The sequence below is a fragment of the Protopterus annectens genome, chromosome 1.part1 (genome assembly GCF_019279795.1).
Source record: "Protopterus annectens isolate FY-2018-M chromosome 1.part1, PAN1.0, whole genome shotgun sequence".
Taxonomy (NCBI): Eukaryota; Metazoa; Chordata; order Ceratodontiformes; family Protopteridae; genus Protopterus; species Protopterus annectens.
Window position 1 is genome coordinate 916,472,277 of NC_056726.1, and position 21,942 is coordinate 916,494,218.

The window sequence follows — 21,942 nt, forward strand, 5'->3', positions numbered from 1 at the left end:
TTTTCTGCTTTAGAGAGAGCAGCTCTCACCTGGGCATCTGAGATGTTTGGGAGGCTAGACTCTGGTGGGATAAATATTCCTCCTCTTGGGTGGGTGGGAGGGGAGAAATTTGCACTGAACCTGTCTGCCAGTATGTTGGCAATGTCTGTGGGTTCAGTGAGCATTGTATCATTTTGGACTAATTCCGAGCATAACTGTGAGCTTCCACCCATGTTTCTACCATAGCTAAAGAAGGCCTTATGGTTGTCTTTTGTGTCTTTTCATGAGTCCTCTCTCACAGGTGGCCTTGGATGATTTTATGAGTGATCATATTTTACTGCTAGTATTGATCAGAGATGCCTTCCCTTTTAAGGATTTTGCTCTGTCATGTAGTAGCTTTCTCCTCTTGTTGTAGAGTTGGCTGGGGTCCACCGGACCGCGCGCCTGCTTTGGTGGAAAGGGTCCTGATGTTATTAGGGATTGCTTGATCCATACATTCCTGGAGGTGCTCGTAGAAGGCATTTGTAAGGGTTTCAGCAGCGTGGGTTGTGTTTTCCACTGGCTCGGGGGCCTTGAAGGATACCATTCCAGTCTTAAGAAGTGTGAAGTTTGCTTTTGAGAAGTTCTTCACTGTGGTCTCCTTTGCTGGGGTTGGGGGCGGGATGTGGATCTCCAGTGAGATTAAATTATGGTCTGATCTCACCGATGAGGGATATACATCTGGTGTGGAGCATTTCGTCCCCATGTGTGATGAGCAGGTCTAGTATAGTTCAACCTCTTGTGGGTATGGTGACTAGTTGTTCCATAGCATTTGAGTGTATGAACTCCAGGAACCTTTGGGCTAGGGTGTTGGGGCTTGGGTAATGTTCCCAGTCTATGTTTGGGTAGTTGATGTCACCCAATATGATGGCGTTTGGAGAGACAGTCATACTCTCCAGTGTCTTCAGGAAGGCTGTGTGGGTATCCTGAGTTTGAGAGGGTGGTCTGTAGCATTCTACAAACTGTAGGGCAGTTTTACCTATGGTTAATTGCACCTGGATGGTCTCCGATGCTTCGTGCATTGCCACTAACCTGGAGGTGTGGGTACCCTTTATGCATATGGAGACTCCCCCTCCTTTTGTGGTTCGGTCCGGATTTGGGGCTGGAACGCATGATATGAGGTATAACCTGATAGTGCTGGGGTGCTCTCAAGAGCCTTGAACCAGGTTTCAGTCACAGCACAGACATCGATGTTCTCCATACTGAGGAGGGCTTTGAGGGCATGCAACTTGAGGTTTAAACTTCTGGCATTGAGCAGTATTACCCTTAGTTTTTTCCAGTTTTGTTTTCTAGGGCGGTAGGTTTATCATTTGAGCCTTGCCTAAAAACGGCACTATGGGGGTGGCAGGAGCCTTTGCCAATATCCGGAAGCCCAGGGATGACAGGTGCAAGCTGTCCCTTGTGAAGCAGCGTGGCTTGTCAAGCATGTCATCCCAGGCAAACAGACATTGGACCCCCTTAGACTGACACCGGTAATTAAGCCAATTATTAAAGCTGATCATTTTGTCTCTGTATTGTGGCATCATTCTTGGTGAGGGTAGGATACTGCTCAGGGTCAGGGTCATACCAGCCTGGGCTACATAATCTGACAGCCCCTCTATGTCTCTTTTCATGTAGTCCAGGGAGGTATGTCTCAGGTCGTTCACACCGGCATGGACAATGACTGCGTCATACTTGTACATGCTGAGTGACCTGAGTGCTTGTGTTATGTGGCGCATTCTAGCGCCCGACAGGCAGCCTACTGTGATCATTTCCTTGTTCAGTCTGGTGGGTGGCACGTCAGTGTGTCTGACTATGGCGTCACCTATAACAAGTGTGTCTGGCATTGTGTTTGGCCTTAAGGGCTGTGACTGTTTAGCACACTGACTTTGAGAACTATGTGTTGCATGTCTTATGTCCTGAGGTGGCAGTTGCTTGGGTGTCTGCTTTGGAGGCCTCTGTAGTTTTGGTATATGTTTGATCAGTGCCTCCGAGTATGTCTTTGTGTGTTTATGTGTTTGTTTTGCAGTTGTGATAGTTCTATGTGAAACTGGGTTTGTGGTGTGCGTGGTGTCCTTCTCCTCCTGTCTGGTCTTGCCGGTCCTGAGTTGAGAGAGCTCAGCCTCCAGTTTGGCTATATAGTTGCATCTCTCACATGTATTTGTGTTTTGTGGGGGAAGGAGTGGGTTGTCTGTGTACATGGGGCAATTGTAACATTGCCTCAGGATGCCCAGATTCACCAGCTGAACAGGAGAGGATGCTAGCAAATGACCCTTCGACATGCTAGAAAAAGTGAAAGCGTTTGCTGTGTAACTGAGTCAGAAGGGACCTATTGGGAAATGGGTACTCAAGGGGATTCTAGGCTAATGTAGTACTTTGTTTAGTAGATAAGTACTTTACCTATATAAGAATGCTTTAGGAGCAAGTGCTGAGCTTTTGTGATAGAGAATAGACTGTTTAGATTGCAAGTAGAGAAGTTCTAAGGGAAAACTTGAAGAGCAGAACGTACGGAGCCAGAAATAGTTTAATGTTGTTTACACAGTACATGACACACATGTCCACGCATATACTGCACCTGATGCCTGTGGTCAGTGCCACAGGCTACAGTGGACAGAGATGTCACATACATGGCAGGACACAGTACAGGTATGGTGACATTGTGCAGGTGTCGTACACAGCGTGCTGGCCACTGACCTCAGGTGTCACCTGTCAGCTGTGGTGCATGCTGTGCAGCAGTAGGATGCTGTACCAGTACAGGAATATGGCCGCAATCACGGGGTGTACACCACTATGGCGCACACCCCATATTGTGCAGATGGGGACACCTGCCTGTGTGGTCAGCACCCTCACAATACAATGCACCCACACGCCATGTCACAGGGGGCGGACTTGCACAGGTGGCCAGTATGGCTCACACCTATGGCATCGACAGGGTTGTGCAATGCAGCACCAGTATGGGATGGTCACCCTGTGTGGTTAGTGTCCGTTCACAACAGTATATCTGCATACACCCTCACACCAGGCAGCAGACATACAAACATGATGACACACACACATGGTGGTGACTACACATGTATACATGGAGAGGCGACGTGTTGCATGTACTGCACCATCCACATCCATGCACCCCACACTGAGGTATGTACAGATCTCTACTATGGTGTACAGGGATGTGTGGCATGTGGGACATAGTCCCCCCGATATGTGGCATACATGGGCACACATTCATGCACACATGTCGGTGCTGGGAATGCCATACCCGCCATATGAGAAATGTGCAGGCGTGCAGCGGTATGTAGTGCATTATGTGTACCAACACTGTATCCGGCAGATGTGCCGATATATGCACTTGGGAGGTGGTAGGTGTTACAGTAGCCATGTGACATACAGTTGATGACACCTGACCGCTGGGTATGCATTATGGCAGTACTGTCATGTAACAGTGACATAGCATACTGTATGCACATGGCAGGGTAGGATGGTGTGTGACACACCTGTGAGCCACCACCTGCACACATGCATGTGAACAGGTGTTTAAACACATGCTGTACACACATACCTCCATACGTGCTGTTACTATGCCACCATATAATGGCCCCTATGATGGGTACGCATGTGGTAGGGAGTTGCAACTATGTTATGTACATCGGCCACTGCTCATGCATGGCTGCGCCATGCACAGTACATGTGTCACATGTGTCCCCTGTTGCCATGTGTGTATGCATTGCTACGGTTTGACATGTGTTGACATACATAGAACAAGGACTGTGGTATGGTATCACAGCTGTCACAGGCAAACAATACAAGGGTTTGTGTCCCAGTCAACACCGCTACACCCTGTAGTGGGAGCATACCACAGAAATGTGTCCACCTTCCATTCGTGTGTAGCACCGCACGCCAGTGTTATGCATGTGGTACATCACAGGCTTCAGATGTGTCGTGTGTGCAGTCCATGCACACAGCCAGACAATCACATGTATGACATATCCGGACGTTGGTTCACTCTGGTACAGCAGCAGTCATGTGTCATAGCTGTGTCAGGCCGTGGTATGTGTGGAGCCGACCTGTCCATGTATACTGATATGGGCGGACTACATCACACATGTGGGATCATTGTTAGTACATGTGTACTCTGCACGACTGGTGTACACCGCTATACAGACCTGTGGACATATGTCACATGCTGTTGTTGGACCGTGAGGCATACTGCTGCACCGATGACATGGTGCTGGCATGGCAGCTACAGTGTTCACTGCAGTGTGTACATGTTTGACCTGCACCAGTGACGCCTGTGATGTCATCTGTGTGTACGAGTAACTGCATGTGTGACCACCCTGTGCGTGTGGACGGGTTTACCTGACCGTGACCTGCGGTGTGTACACTCCGTCTGCATGCCGGACGGCGCATAGCAAATGCTAAGTGTGTGAGCATGCCCGGTATGCTGTTGTGTAGGTGGACACACACGACGTTCCACACTCTGCCCTTTCATGATCACACTCCATGTGTATGCATGTCTGCACTTTGCAGATGCTAAGTGTGTGAGCATGCCCAGTAAGCAGTTGTGTAGATAGACACACAGTACAGTGCACACTGCGCCCGTCTGTGATCATACCCCGTGTGCATGTATGTTCCCCCTTTGCAACCGCTAGGTGTGTGAGCATGCCTGGTTTGCTGTTGTGTAGGTGGACACACACAACGTTCCACACTCTGCCCTTTCATGATTCAACCCCATGTGTATGCATGTCTGCACTCTGCAAATGCTAAGTGTGTGAGCATGCCCAGTAAGCAGTTGTGTAGATGGACACACAGTACAGTGCACATCGCGCCCGTCTGTGATTATACCCCGTGTGCATGTATGTTCCCCCTTTGCAACCGCCAAGTGTGTGAGCATGCCCGGTTTGCTGTTGTGTAGGTGGACACACATGACGTTCCACACTCTGCCCTTTCATGATCACACTCCATGTGTATGCATGTCTGCACTTTGCAAATGCTAAGTGTGTGAGCATGCCCAGTAAGCAGTTGTGTAGATGGACATACAGTACAGTGCACACTGCGCCCTTCTGTGAGTATACCCCATGTGCATGTATGTTTCCCCTTTGCGACCGCTAAGTGTGTGAGCATGCCCAGTACGCCATGCGTGGAGACACAGTACAGTCGGCACCGACGTCTGATACTAGGCGTGTAGCCATGGCCAATGACATCCTGCATAGCCATGGTGGCCGTCCAGGCGAGTTATATGTAGTTGCTATGCCACAATGGATGCCTACATCATGCACGCCAGTTGCTCTCTCAAAGGGTGTACTGTCTGTGGTGCATCCCGTATCCATGTCGTGATGTTGTGCTCCGTAGTTAGTTAGTATTCCCGAGTGCAGCACTGCCGTGTTACTGTACGCCCACCTTGGGATAGTAACATGCTGTGTGACTGCGCACTCTGTCTTCATTCCCTATCGGCTGCATTGCCTCTGCAGATGATATCGCCCACCTAGGAGTATGCCTCTTGACAGTGCTGTGCTCAGTAATCTCGGTACCGCGTTCTGTAAATGCATCATGCTGTAGTGTGTTCATGTAGGTAGGCGTAGGTTCAACTCCCGGCCCTTCCCTGTGTGCGTGTGTGTGTGTGTGTGTGTGTGTGTGCTTCCAGCTGCCTCTGGAGACAGTGATGCTTTTAGACGCTTCACAACACATACCTTGGCTATCAGCGTCTATTCCTTTGTGGATGATGTCACCCGCCTAGAAGTATGCCTCTGACAGTGCTGTGCTCAGTAATCTTGGTAGCGCATTCTGTAAATGCATCATGCTGTAGTGTGTTCATGTAGGTAAGCGTAGGTTCAACTCCCGGCCCTCAACCATGTGTGTGTGTTTCCAGCTGCCTCTGGAGACAGTAATGCTTTTAGATGCTTCACAACACATACCTTGGCTATCAGCGTCTATTCCTTTGTGGATGATGCCACCCGCCTAGAAGTATGCCTCTGACAGTACTATGCTCAGTAATCTCGGTAGCGCATTCTGTAAATGCATCATGCTGCAGTGTGTTCATGTAGGTAGGCATAGGTTCAACTCCCGGCCCTTCCCCGTGTATATGTTTCCAGCTGCCTCTGGAGACAGTAATGCTTTTAGACGCTTCACAACACATACCTTGGCTATCAGCATCTATTCCTTTGTGGATGATGTCACCCACCTAGAAGTATGCCTCTGACTGTGCTATGCTCAGTAATCTCGGTAGCGCATTCTGTAAATGCATCATGCTGCAGTGTGTTCATGTAGGTAGGCATAGGTTCAACTCCCGGCCCTTCCCCGTATGTGTGTGTGTGTTTCCAGCTGCCTCTGGAGACAGTCATGCTTTTAGACGCTTCACAACACATACATTTGCTATCGGCGTCTATTCCTTTGCGGATGATGTCACCCACCTAGACGTATGCCTCTGACAGTGCTGTGTTCAGTGCTCTGAGTAGCGCGTTCCGTACCTGTGTCATACTGTCGTGCGGTTGGGTAGGTAGGAGTAAGGTCAATTCCCATGCCTGCCAGCTGTGTGTGTGTGCGTGTCTATGCTCCCAGCCGCATGGGTTCATAGGTTATGGTTTTAGACGCTCCGCAGCACACATATATCCTGCTGACATCTCTGTGTTTGCGGATGTTGAGACGCAGCTAGTGGACTACCTGTGTGCCTGCTGTGGTTAGCGACCTCCGTAGCGTGTTCTCCACGTGCGTCCTGCTGTGGTGTGATAGGGTAGTGATGTGTAGGTTCCACTACCGGCCTTGCCACATTTGTCTGTCTGTATCTCTCTCAATGTATATATACATACATATGTTATGCCCATAGCGCTGCTCTTGCATGGACAGCTGTCTGTCCCATGTATCGCATATTTGCATGGCTGACACATAGAAATGTGGTATGATGCATATCCAAACATTGTCCATGCAACATCCGTGTTCCGGGAGGTGTTGCACGCCCTAGAGACATCTGCTGTATATCTTGGCAGACAACTATCCTTGCTGTGCTGTCACTGTACTCGTACACACCATAGACCTTGTGTATCATTGCCTGTTTATGGTGTGTGTATGTCTATCTGAGCTGTGTGCATGGTCATGTGTATGTCCCACTATAATCATCTGTGCAGGTGTCGCCACTATGGGTAATCCATGTAGACAGCTGTTTCATGTGCATTTCAGCACATACCTGCGGACAGTACTGCCCCTCCTACAGCAGCACATTCCATCGTCTTGCAGTGGATACTAGTGTTTCCACACACATGTATCTGTGTCTGTTCATAACACTCCACCTCAGGGAGCGTATATCTGGACATGGCCTTATGTGATAGTGGGACACTGGGCCAGTCATGTCATGTTGCTCTTAGAAACATTGATAGTGGGCACAGTGATATGTTATGCATGCATTATGGCATTTCTGTCTGATTTGGTGTCTTCCTCGCATGTTTGTCGTTGTTTCCTGTCGTCAGTTATCATGAGGGCGCCGGACTGTTACTGTTACGTGGAACACAGCGAACATATGAGGCAGACTTCTACACAGTCTGCGTACATCTGTGCAGTTGCAGGGTATGTGTCTAATACAACATACCTACTGTCTGACTACAATACACACACAGTGTATGGCGGCATGACAGACCACATGACATTACTTTGTATTTGCACGACACACCCACGCAGACAGTTGTATTCCTCACACAGGTCTACATCTGCTTATCCACACTAATTGTTCTTTCCTGTACCATATGTGTGCATCGTATTTGCGCTTTCCGTCAGTGGCGGGGCTCACGTATGACTATGGGAGCCTGGTAATTGTTATGTTGACACTTCATGGCACCCTGGGGGACAATTCACCTTTGTGTCTGATTACCTTCCACATTGACCTTCGTGGGGCATATGTTGTCATTCACAATTACCGGGGTAGGACATATACATGTTTGCACATTTGTCCTGCTGTCTGTCTTCCCACCTGTCTGCCTAGTATCACCGGTTCAGTACATGTATTCTGGATAGGTAGCTCCTTCATACCCTTGACCTGTTATCATTATGTGCACACGCCCTGACGTTCGGCCATTGCCCTTGTTACGTTTCGAATAGTGCTGTGCCTTCCTAGCTGATTGCTGCCTAGGCATTCTGGACTGTGCGGTGGGTGATAGGGAGTGCTATTTCCAATGCATGATTAGTGACACTCATAACATCCGTATGCATGGCTACGCCAGTATTCGCACAACGGTCTGACTTTGTATGGGGTATTTCTAATGTAGTCCCTATCTGTATTTCCTGTGCTATGCCTTACTGCAGCTGTGTTATTCTGACAGATTTCCAGTTATGGGTGCCATCTTGGTCGTACGCATGTCCATCCATGGGAATCGCCTACAGGACACTGATATAGGGCTGTACATATTTCACACCTGCTTTCCGCATTATCCGGTGGATGCTTTGCACCATTAGTGGGGATTAAGGCACGTGCTATACCCACATCCCTCCCACGGGGCGGGCCTACGGACTCTCTGCCAAACAACACCTAGGCCCATTTCTGCATACCCAGGTTTCCATGCCTGCAACCCTCGATGGTACACATTACACATGGTTAATGTGTGCAGTACTGGGATGTGGACGCACTTCTATGGACTCGCCACTCTGGGGATATCTGTTCATATGTTCTGCATTTCATGGACACATGTGTCATCAACCTTGAACCCACTTTTAGTGCATGTATAGCTGTTCCGTAGTTGCGGCTGTTACTTCTTTTGCGTCAATCGCAGCAGGTGTTGCAAATGGAGCAATTTTTGGAGTCCTACAATGGACACCAGTGTGCATGTGTAAAGTGTAGAACTTGCTGGACTGTCACCTTCTGGCCAGTGGTTTTGACTGCTGCTGTATGTTCCCCATTCGTGGATGTCTGTTTGACTACCCATATTATCTATTACTTGGCATATTTATATCCATGTGTCATATATACGGGACGTAGGTCTGTTGTGTGTACATATATACATGTGAACCCCTCGTTTCATACCTTGCTTTGTTACTGTCTGTGGATTACATGTGTACACACATCTATAACCATACCATACCTTTCCACTGTACAGGTTCTGGCAGAGTGTACAGATGGTTGGCCCTTTATCTTAGGTGTGTGTTACATTGACCGGTGTCTATCTGGCAATTTGCTGGCATTTCATGTGAGACTTACTTGATTCTATAGAGACTTGATTCTATAATTATGATGTGCTTCCACTGACTATGTATTTTTCTTTGTCTTCTGGAATCTTTATGTAACCAGTCCTTTTTGGACACTTTCTATTGTTGTTCATTTTTGTTTACATATATGACAACTTTGGTATGTTGTGCTATTATTGTGTGTGGAGCATTTCTCCCTGGGCCTCTACTGACACTGGACATATATCCAGCTAGACTAGCCCGGTCAACAAATGTAAACCAACATAAAACTTACATAAACTTACGATGGCACCTTCTGACAAGTAGGTCGGGTTACAGATGCATACCCTTCATCAATCCCTGCTACTAACACACCCGTTATTCTATCCACATTCTATGTTTGTCTTATCACATATCATGTGTTTCTCATTATTTGTACCAGTACTTTGCATGGCATTGTCCGGTTCCATACTTTCAGAGGCTGACAGTTTTGAGACATGTATAACTAACGTGGAGGACACAGCATTAAGTTACCCTGCTGTGAGCGGATCACACACACACAGGCGCACTTGCATTTCCTCATTGTGGGTTACGTGCAGGCGCACATGCATATCCGTATTCTGGGTTACATATGTTTACTGAGTCTGTGTGCTTATGTGGCCTGTATTAGTTGTGACTGTTCCAGTAACATATCTCTGATCCGGTTAACGGACGTGCGAACACACTTTCACCTTTACACATGTAACTGTCTTTGCGGCACAGACGCATTACTTACACGTTCACATTTATATGTTCTATAGTCGTAATTCAAATGGGACTGCATTCACGTTGGCCGGTTGATGTGACCACTACACGTTTGCTGTTCTGTCTCATTTATATGCATACCCATGGTACATAGCTACATTAACATATCCCCCCCCCCTGCACTCACTTACGTCACAGGCATCCATTCTCCTGCTGGGAAAAGTGCGGTACTACATGTTACACATTCCCTATTCCCTACTGCTCTTGACCCAGGATGCATATGGCGTGACCGCAGGGATATTCAGATCACAGGGGCTTATAGCCCCAACGCATACAGGTCGTCCATTGTCAGGGTGTTCCTGTGGTGCTCTGGGTTTGGTCTTGTCCGCCTAGTGTACAGAACTGCCCTGACCGTGTACGAATGTCAGACGAGGCACATGGGCACGGTTTGTCCATGTCTATTATACCATAACCCCCCCCATTATTCCTAACCATGCACGTTGATTGGCCAGCGTGCCCGTTGTAGATCGGGTTATAATAATGGCACACGGTCCGGTCGCCCGGACCTATTTCCATTAGTATACCTCGGTATTTATAACCTGTCTCGCTATGTTACATGGGTTTAACATAGCGTGACAGCTTTAAATGAGCCACGGAGATGTCCGTTGCTTACTTTGGGGCAGTCTCGCTCTGCTACACACATTTAACATAGCGGGACAGGTTGTACAACACAGCAACAGGGACATCGAGCTCTCCGTTGCTGTGTTGTATTGATTTGCTATGTTAACTGGGTTTTACATAGCGAGACAGTTTCGACATTAGCAACGGACATCTCGCGCAGTATGTCAGCACCGCCGCAGATGCCAGACATCTGCGGATGGGCAGCAGACAGGCATTATGCTGTGCCATTATGTCTGGGGATTAATAGTTTATTTTCCTAGATGATATGGCATAATAGCAATAACCCACATCTGGGTGTGGGTACTGCTGTATTTACCCACGGTTGCCTTTGTTTGGTCCCTCGGGCTCCACCCTCGGGATCGCACCACGTCTACCGTGGGTATATCCAGCATTACCCACACCCAGGCGTGGGTTATTGCTATGATATTCATTCCGTGTTTACAGACACGGGTGTTTGGACAACCAACAATAGCTTCTGCTATTGGCATACAATGCTGTGGGTGGTGCCGGTTATCATACATATGCCATGTTCTGTGTTTTTCCCATTCACACTTGTCTATCCCCTGTCCTCATTCATACGTGGATATTTATGTGGCACATGACTGAACTATGTATTACCTGCAGTTATGCTGTGTACAGTGCACATATGTGACGGTTGGTTACAGTGTATCTGTGTACCTACCTCTGTGATACTAGGGACTACCACACATCCTTTGCAGCATTACATGCGTATGTACATACTATTATTCGGTGGCCTGTGGAAGGTTGTCAGGGCACCGTTTACATGTGCCCCTATTTGTGAACGCATCATGTTGGTCTTTGTCCGGCCTTCGTTGCTATCATGGGATTGGACGGTGGTGTTGGTGTGTGTTTGGGTTGTATTTATACTGCCAATACATCAGTGGGGGGTGGGGTTGGCACTTGTTCCTCTTTGCAGGGGGCCCCATTATGGACATTTGTGTCCTGCATCGACACTTGACACGTGCCATATGTCCTGTGATATTAACACAGTTGTGTATGTCTTCCTGCATTACTACTTGCGTGTTACAGGCATTTTGTATCTGGTACACATGACTATTATGTTGGATAGCTTAAGCTATTTGCATGCTATGACATAACCATTCATCCGGGCATATACGTGTTATTCTATCCTTTGCATTGGCCGTGGGTGTTTTGCCATACGGAACCACACATATCTACGAGTGATGTCCCACCTTGACAATCTGTGCATGTGGCAACCCTGCTGGGGTGACCTGCTTGGTGGACGGCTGTTCCGCCCTGTGTATTGTGTTTGACATGTCTGCATAGCTAATCATCGGTACAGTGGCTGCACATACTGCTTTGTCCAGATGTGTACAGTTATGGTCACCGTGGCGTGTGAACACCTATGGGGTTTCGACAGGTCCGTAACCACACGCGGGATGTCCACATTCTGCCGACACATTCACATGCAGCCATTTGGATATCAGTACCTGGGATGGGATGTTGACATGTGGGGTACATATTTGCACGCCTGTCACTGCCTAGGACAATACTTCCTACTACATATGGGGTATACCCACTGTGTGTAGGTGTGCAACTGCGCAAGGCTGCTAGCTGGATTGGGTGGACATTCGGACATGGGTGCGGGTTACGTGCTATAACGGGGTTGTTGTGTATTACATTTGCATGCATGGGTTCTGCTTCTGGATATTCCGATTCGGCATACGCCATCATATGTGTATGTGACGGTTACGTTGCTGTGTCTCGCACATTTTACTATACACATGTTTGTCTGTGTTTGGATATCTAGTTTCTTTCTGGTTGTTATATGGCCACGACTGCCCGGCTGTGTACTCTCACTACCACTGTGGGACTGCTGGTGACCATGCCCATGGGGCTAGTCGTGTAGTTGCGGCGCGCTGACATGATGCAGTACACCTCCATTGGGTATGCCTGCTGACAGTGCATTGCGTGACGGACACGGTATTCCGGGTATCCTTTGTTCCGTGGACGGGAACATTTTGTACTTTGTGGATTTATGTTTGGTTCTCCATTTTGTGTGGACGGGTACTATGTTGCATACTCTGCATACTTTTCATTATCCACGGACACTGGTTGGTGCGGTTACTATTGCAGGCGGCCTGTGAGAGTCAGCACTTTAGGTTGCTCATCGCCTGCCGGCTTGGCCACGCCTACGGGCGCATCCTACTTAGGCTCCCTGGACTCGCGCACGTGCCCTATGCACATGGTTGTGGTTGCAGCGCACACTCATTACTATGCATGTGGCGCTGCTATGCCAGTTATACGCTGCACGGCCGGCGCAAGCCTTACGCCAGCCTTGTGCCGAGCTTCATGAATCCGGGGGTTAGACATATCTATATCTATATCTATATATATATATATATATATATATATATATATGGGTCCCCTTCAGATGGTTGAACTTTTAAAAGCTTGACTTTCATATGGCTGAGACCATGTTATTGAACTTTTAAAAGTTTGAACGGTCTGAATGGGGATCTCATTAGAGTGCGGAACGGGAAGATTTCCCTTTACCACATTGTAGTGCGATCTCAGAGTTGGTATATTTAAATGGGGGGTGCAGGGGGGCTTTTTTTTTTGTCACATTTACAAACATTCAAATGTTCGATCATATGGTCTCAGCCTTATGAAAGTCGAACATTTGTATGGTCTATTATGTGAAGTAGATCTATATAAATATATATATATATATATATATATATATATATATATATGGATCTACTGTCTATTATTGAATTTACGTTTCAACGAAACACAAATCCGTGAATGCATTTACACGAAAGTGCATTTCAACAAAAACGCACTTTCATGTAAATCCATGTAAAAAACAAAAAAAACACTTGAAACACTTTTATGCAGGGGGGAAGCCCCCCTACTTTAATATTCTCACTCCAAGATCACACTACAGTGGGGAAAAGGGAATGTTCCCTCATCCCCACTGTACTACAGTCTCAACAACAGTCCGCTTAGTTGTACATCAACACTAAACATTGATGTACAACTAAGTTAACATGCAAACTGCATGTTTTTCTTTATTTCACCAATTTATATTTTGTTTTACTTACTCATTTACGTGAAAGTGCATTTTCGATAAAACGCACTTTTGCGTAAATCTACTCACGAATGTCACGTTCAGTGAAATGGACATTCGTAAGAATCAAGTAGATACATATATATTTATATATATATATATATATATATATATATATATATATATATATACATATATATCATAGGTGGTAGGTTGGCATAATGGTTAAGTAAGGTGTTTACCTTGCAGACACAAGGTGCAAGATTTGATTCTCTCATGGGGTAATTGGTTAGGCTTTAAATGACCAGCAAGGGCAGTTAGATTTGCAGTAAAGTATGAACCTATACTGCCAGACTATTATTTTACCAGGACTGGTGTGAAACGTATAGAACTCACCCCCAGTTATATTAAGCTGTAGAAAACCTCAGCTTACATTTTGACTAATTGCCCTTCCTATCCTGACATATCCTTTACATATTTACATTGTTTATACTCCTTTCTAAATTCTGAATTGCTCTGTAAACTACCATAAGTAAAGAACTTCTTCCCAATAACCCAAAGATTCATTCATCATGAGTAAAAGAAAAAATGTAGATGTCCTATAGTTTGGGTGACCGAAGAGAATCAGAATGTAAATTTTGTGCAGGGAAGAATATTATATGCATTCTTAAAGAAATTTCTGTGCTTTATTACTGGTAGAAATATTACATTCAGAATCAAGTTAAGTCACTTATCAGTGATAATGGTTGGCTCAAGTAAGAGAATTTGCTCACAATTTATTTGATGTGAACTGCAAGACACTTAGTAGCTCTTCATATAGTTTTTTTAGCTATATCCGCTGCTCATACAACAAACAAATGCATCTGCAATGTGGCAGTTAAAACTGTGCACACAAGATTTACCAAAATAATCTGAATGAAGCAATGTGTACAGTTTGGTGATTATGAAATCAGACTTCTGATTTAATTTCATGGCTCACTGATACCACTTCAGTAGATGCTGTGGTTTGTAAATACTCCCTGCTTGAAATGAGAATAAGTGTTGCATTAACAGAACATTAAGCTACAGGGAAGTTGACATGATGAATAAAACTTAAACAGATATTGCAATTTGCATGGTTTCATCATAAAATTCCTATCAAGAACATGATGTGATACTTTACAGCAAAAGTGTCTGAGTATAGCTATCATTACAAAACAATTCTGTCTTCAGTAAATAAGGATGTGAACACAGCAACACGTCTAAATCTGTCACTGTTAGCTGGCAAACAAGGCATGGAGCAGTCCTGAAAATTTGTTTCCTGCCTTCCTGTCCAAGCCTTCAAACATGAACACTTGCTTATAGTGAGCTTGAATGGTTAAATTTGTTTCCTGCCTTCCTGTCTAAGCCTTCAAACATGAACACTTGCTTATAGTGAGTTTGAATGGTTAAATTTAGTGTTAAAACAAATGGAAATAGGGATGGTATTTTATTTTCCTTTTTTTCTTTTGTATTAGACACATTTAGATATTTCATAGATAGATGATTGTCTCCTAAACCTTTTCTACATCCACTTTTATACAGTAAAATAGACTATATTTCTAGTGCCAGTTCAGGCTGCTTAGAGGAGATGAGGAACCTGAGCTGAACTAGTGGGATGTGAGGATTTAATTGTAATGGGCTTAAAGCCGAAGTTCTGCTTGGTAAATTTAGTTATCAGTAGTAGTAGTAGCATGTCTGTGACAAAGTAATTCAGTGAAAGTTTTTGGCAGTTGATAATGAAGAATGACTGTTGAGACATGAAGCTTGTTCCAAGGATTCATAGTGGGTGAGAATCTAAAACAAGCCAAAAGTAAGTCTAGCAAAGTAAACCACATCAGAAGAGAAGGCTGCTTTTCATCTGACTGACATAGCCTTAATGTTAGGCTTTTTCTTTCTTGATAATTTGCAAATAATGCTGATTTTTTAAAGTATTCATCGCTGGACACTAGAGGGCACCAAAAAGCCATTTGACTGCTAAATAAACATTTTTTTTTGGTAAAAAAAATAAATACGTTTTTATAATATATTTATAATAAGCACAACATGCAATAAAGTCAAAATATATCCTAAGAGAAAACACATTTAATTTTAGTAGCTTTATTTTTTGCAGTGTGAAGTATTTAACTGTCTGACTACTGTATCTACTGCTGTCAGTAATTTTTACTAGTCCCTGAGGAATCAAAATAAATGTTATACTCATACTGTAAATGCAAAGCTTCTTCAAGTTTCATTAATGGATTGCTGCAACTTTCTTTCATTTGTTTCCTTTTTCTTTAGCAGTGCCCCCCACAATTAGTCTGTGTCTAGTAAGCTAAGTAATTTAGATGCCCTTCCTGACATTGTAAATAACACACAGAATATTAACATTTTCCAATAGATTCTTATTATGCAGGAGTATTCATGATTTTTTTCAGGGAAGGAAGCATTTGTTAGGCCATATTGGCCAAGTTATATGTTATACATTTGTTAAGAGATGTTATTCTTGAGTCATTTGACTATACCTCTATTAGTCTATTTTTGAAACTGGGCGGCCACTGTGGTGCAGTGGTTAGCGTTGTCGACTCACAGCAAGAGGTTCTCTGGTTCAATGCTGGGGTGCCTTCTGTGTGGAGTCTGCATGTCCTCCATGTGGTCATGTGGGTTTCCTCCGGGTGCTCTGGTTTTCTCCCACATCCCAAAGACATGCTGTAGGTAGATTGGATACTCTAAATTGGCCCTAGGTGTGAGTGTGTGCATGTATGTGCTTTCTGTGGAAGGTTGGGTGCCAGGCTTGCAACTCGACACCGTAAAACTCCACTGCTAATCATGAGCGGACAGAGGATCTGCTATGGCGACCCCTAACTGGGAAAAGCCGAAAGAAGAAGTCTATTTTTGAAACTACTTCAATATTTTGCAAATCATCAGGTGATAACATGGACAGGTACAGCACTAAGTCCTTACTAGACATCCAAAGTTTCCTCATGTTTTCTATAAGAATAATGTGTGGATATTGTTTTTGAATATTTTATGCCCATCTTCACTTTGGAAAATTAAAATATTAAGTGAGCAGAAGCCTCAGACAACTGCATTATTATAGCAGATTTCAATATTACTCATATTTAAAGCATTGGACATATATTTTTCTCCTGTTTGTGGAACTTAAACTCACTTAGCTAGTGAAGGAGCCTATATAGCCAAGACTGACCCTTGGTAAATGCTTTTGAAGTGGTCTGTATTTCAACAATAAGGTGAAAGAGTTAGAGAACTTTCTGTCCAAAGTACAGGAACAAGAAAATGAGAGGTGCTGTAGATTTTATTTTCTTTATTGTTAACCTGGTCAGAGTACTGATCAAAAAGTGATCCTCTGCAGTCCCAATCCAGGATGCACATTATAATAAGAGCAAACACTGCATCACAAATTAATAATAAAGAAAATAATGTGTTCATAGAGCACAAGCTTAAAATTTGAAAACATTTACCACCAGTTTACAGTGGGAGACATCATAAACATTGGATTATAATCTCTGAGATGCATAGTTGTTTAGAGATAAAGTAGGAGCAGAGTTAACAGCCAATCCTATACACGTATTTGCATACAAGGCATCTCATGGGTTACGCAGAAGTATGAGCTATGAGATGATGGGTGTGTACCCAAATGAATTGGTAGCTGTAGCTAAGGAACGTGTCCTGCGCTGTAACACTTTCAAGTCTTTCACTTAAAGAGAAATTGCCAGAGTTGGTGTGGAGTTTGCTGTAATATACAGAGGAAGGATTGCTAGAGTTTAGCTGTAAGTACTGAGAAGCTGCTGTCTGTGCAGTGGAGATAGGGTGAGTGGATCGGCAATGTTAGTACACAGCTGGACTGATTACTGAGGTTATAACTAGAGATAGAGATCAAGAGTCTTATGGTGGTTGGAGAGGTAGTATCTTGGTGGAACAGTTTACAGAGAAGAGAGTCTAGTAGGAGGTCTGCACTACCTGTAATGAGAAGCAATTTTATTTTGAAGAGTGTGGTACAGAGGTGTTCCTGTCATTGTGTGCTGGTTATGAAGTGACCAATTCTCTTGGAAATAATTTCAGGACTGATGTGTTTTTGCTAGAGGTTGTGGAAAGTCCTGCCAGGCCATATTTAAACTGTGCAAGCAGTATTTCTTTCTCTTTGGCAACTCTGGCTGCTGGGGTGAGAAACTGAATCAACATTTGTGCACAAAACAGAAGGAAGTTATATTAAGTTCGTACTTTCTTGATGTGTATGTAAAACTTGGATGACTAATGTTACCAAATCTCAATATATCTGATGTGCAATCTGGTTTCAATGAGATTGTTACATTGAGCTTTGATAAAGAGGGACTTTGGGTATTTGAAAAGCCTGTGATACCCCAGCACTGGCCCAGTAATAAAGGAGCATCAATCCTCACCACTGGCAACAGTGGGGAATGTTCACACTGGGAGGATTACAAGTACACACACAGTAAAGTGCAATTTTCCTTAAGAGCACACAGAGACCACAGTCAGTCTGGGGCTGGTTTCTCCCTCTTTCTCCAGATCCCCAATAAGCCCCCCCCCTCACTGGAACAGCTATAGAGCTGAGTCCTTAGCCAGGGTTCCAGGACAAGTCCACAAACACTCTCCCTGTCCAACCAGTGCTTCATGTCCTTGCTCAAGTAGCTGACACATACACTCTTGGGGATTTGTGTTACACACACACACACACATACACACACACACACACACACACACACACACACACACACACACACACACACACACTGGGCTCAGCTTTACTAGCTATGCCTCCTTCTGCCCAGACTTTAAGGTAGTTATCACTGCCACCAGAACCCCTTATAAGCTACTTTAAGGCCCTTAACAAAGGGTGTCCAGTCCTACTGTGTAATGTTACTATTAATCCAAATGGTAGTCTGACCAAGAACAAGGCTATTAATAGTGGCCTGCATAGTGGTACCAAATAAATATGCAAGTACTCTCAGAGCTTAAATATGTCTTAAAAATCTCAGCCATAAAGACAGGTTTAAACATACTTAATAATAAATAATAAAAGAACAAGAAAATACTCAGTAAATCACAGTAACTTCAGAGTTCAAAAGCACAGGAATATTTAAAACAACATTGCACAACAGTCTCAAATAAATACAGAAAACATCTAAACTAATCTTTACTATGTTCCTTACTGAATCTAAAAGAAATTACTGTATCCTAGTTAACTTGCTTACAGCAAAGCAAGACAGATGTGGTGAGTTTATGTTTCCAACTGATGCTGCCAGGTCAGACAAATTACAAAAATGCCCAGTCATTCTCTCAGACAGTTCTTAAATTAATATCAAGTATCACTGCTGACAGCTTGACATCACTTTTTGCCGCCTGACTTCAGTTCCCAGCCTCAACCATTGCTGGAAACTGTTAGCATTTTAGCATCACCCTGTGAAAATACCTAGCCTTCAGATGTTTGCAGCTGCTAGAAGACATAAACCAACAAAAAACTTACAAGACAATGCAGAAGACTCCCTAGTTCTAAACATTGTGTCTCCTTGCTGCATTGAAACTAACTTTTTGGTGCAGTTATAAAACAATTTAATTTCAACTATTTTACTAAATGTTTGCAAGTCAACCTTCTATGTGACAGTTCCTACTGTTAAAACATATACATTTACACAATTACAATAGTTTATATAGATTTCTGTTCTTTTCCAGCAGGGTACACTGTGGATATTTCTTTAAGCTCAGTACTGTACAAACCCTTTTCACACACACTTCTGCACCAGCAGGCTGTTATACACATAACATGCAGTTCTAACAGATTTGTAACACCAGTATATGCATCATGTTGACATTCACAACTGACATATAATTATTTACAAAATTCTAGATAGCTGGGCTGGCAGTATTTCCTTCTGTCACACTTCTATATAAATCGTATTAATATTCACAGATGACATACAATTACTTACAAAATGTGGGAGCTGGGCTGCCAATGTTTCCTTTTGTGACAGAACCTTTTACTTATTACAACATATTGTTCAGAGTTTATTATGCTGAGCTAACACTTAGGTGTAGAAGGTCTATTTTTGTATGTTTTTGTGTTTAGAGTTTGATCTCTGGATAACCATGTTCTCAGCATAAACAATGATCGGTAGCCATGACAGGTCTTCCATTCTGAGCCATCAGACATCCACATTTTGAAACAAATAATGTTTGACAAAGCTAAATAAGAGACTAATAGTTATTCAGTCTTAATTCCCAACATTTTATAACTGCACTAGTTACTTTTATATGCATTAATTTACCTTTTTTCAGAAGTTGAGTTGGGGAAGATATCAGCCTATCATTTCACAACAGGAGATGCTACAAGCTTGTATACACACTGACTCTCTTCAAGAGAAATCTTGACGAGTGGATGGGAGATCGTAGGTTTACCCCAGGGGTCATCTCTGTGTCACTACTAGACAGAGGCACAGTAAACTAATTCTATTATGTAAGGGGGTCTTCACTGTGTCACTACTAGACAGAGGCACAGTATTCTAAATCTATTCTATTCACTTTTGTACCATTACATGGGGTGGCGAAAGCCACATCACTATGGCTAGGCTTATAAATGCCGCAGGGCAGATAGCCTAGTACCAAACTATGAAACTATGAAACTATAGAACATACCCCTGACATAAAAGCAAGCTTCATCATCCTTTCCTAAAATAATATTTCTAAGCTTTTGTCGTAGTTATTACAATTTTGTTTGAGAGGAATTATTTTAACAATGAATACATATTTGGCAGTTACGTTGAACTAAAGTGAGGGCATCAACTGGCACTAGTCATGATATATTTTATGAGTTTGGTTGAAGTTAATAATTTTTATTTTTTTATGTGTTAATAATTTTTATAAGTATAATTTATTTTATATAACATATAAAGTACACTATCATTATATGTTACCTGACTTGTGTTTGACACATGGAAATATAAGAATATGAGATGTTTTGCAATATATAATACATGAGACTAGCTTTAAATTCACCCTTCAATATGGTTTAAATGGTTCTACCTGATAACACCGAAAGCTTTGAAACGCCGATGACGAGAAGACCGACACTGGAAGATCAACAACGAAGATAACCGACAGTTGAGAATCCCGATGCTGAGAACACTGACATGTCAAACGAGCGCTAGTGGGTAAGTATGCAGTAGTGATGGATGTCAGGGTTAGGGTGCGGGTAAGGTAAGTGTGCAATAGCGACGGTCTGTAGGGTAAGGGGCGGGTTAAGTGAGTTAGGGCACAGGTCAGGTGAGTGTGCAATAGTGACATTTGTTAGGGATAGGGGCAGGTTAAGTGAGTTAGGGTTAGGGCGCGGGTTTGGTGAGTGTGCGATAGTGACGGACCTTAGGGTTACGGTTTGGGTTAAGGTTAGTGCACTGATAGTTGTGTATGTAAGGTTCAATGTATTTTTGTAAGGATTTCGGTGTGCTTGTGTTGTGTGTGTGCTTTTTGGACAGGGGATTTGTTTTGTTTGTTGAGTGTCAGGTTTGTGGTTTGTCGGGTATGTGATGGTTTCGTGTTTCTGAACTTTCGGTTTTGTGGTGTCGGTGATTTTGTTGTCGGTGCTTTAGCTCATTGGTGTTGTCAGGTAGACCCGATTTAAATACCTTATGATTTCTCTAGTATACAAATATGGATAGAGTGATAGAAATGCACCCAAAATGGTTTTCAAATCTACCTCAGCTAACACATTTTTCTCTTCACTACAAGCTTCACTCACAATTTCCCAAGATTTAATATATTAATTACCTTATAACAATTGTTGAGAGTTTTTCTACTATATAAAGGTGGTGGAGTTTATGAATGCACAAATTAAGATATTGTAGTTGCACTGGAATAGACAGAGTACAGTCATCATTTATTACAAAATATTGGCCTTATCACTTCTAAACCCTCATCCTGGCCAGCTGTTATCTGCCAGACTCAAAGTTTCTTAAAGAATCACAACAATCTATCTTGGGATCCTCCAAGCTTATGAAGATTCCAGGCATGGGGGAAATGGGAAATTCTTGTTGTAATGGATGCTATACCTCTCAATTTGTTAAGCAAGGTTAAGAATGTTAATAAATGATAAACAATAGACAATGCTTTATCACAGATTTTGTAGGGTGATAGGTTCACAGGTAGGTACTAGGCTAACTGCCCATGTGGGCCATTTAAAGTTATTTAAATATGCTATAATGAAACAAATCAATGACAGTATACATTCAGGACCATGGCAAATACTCCTTGAAAGGGAAGAACTTTTTTGGCAAATAAGAACTATATATATTAGC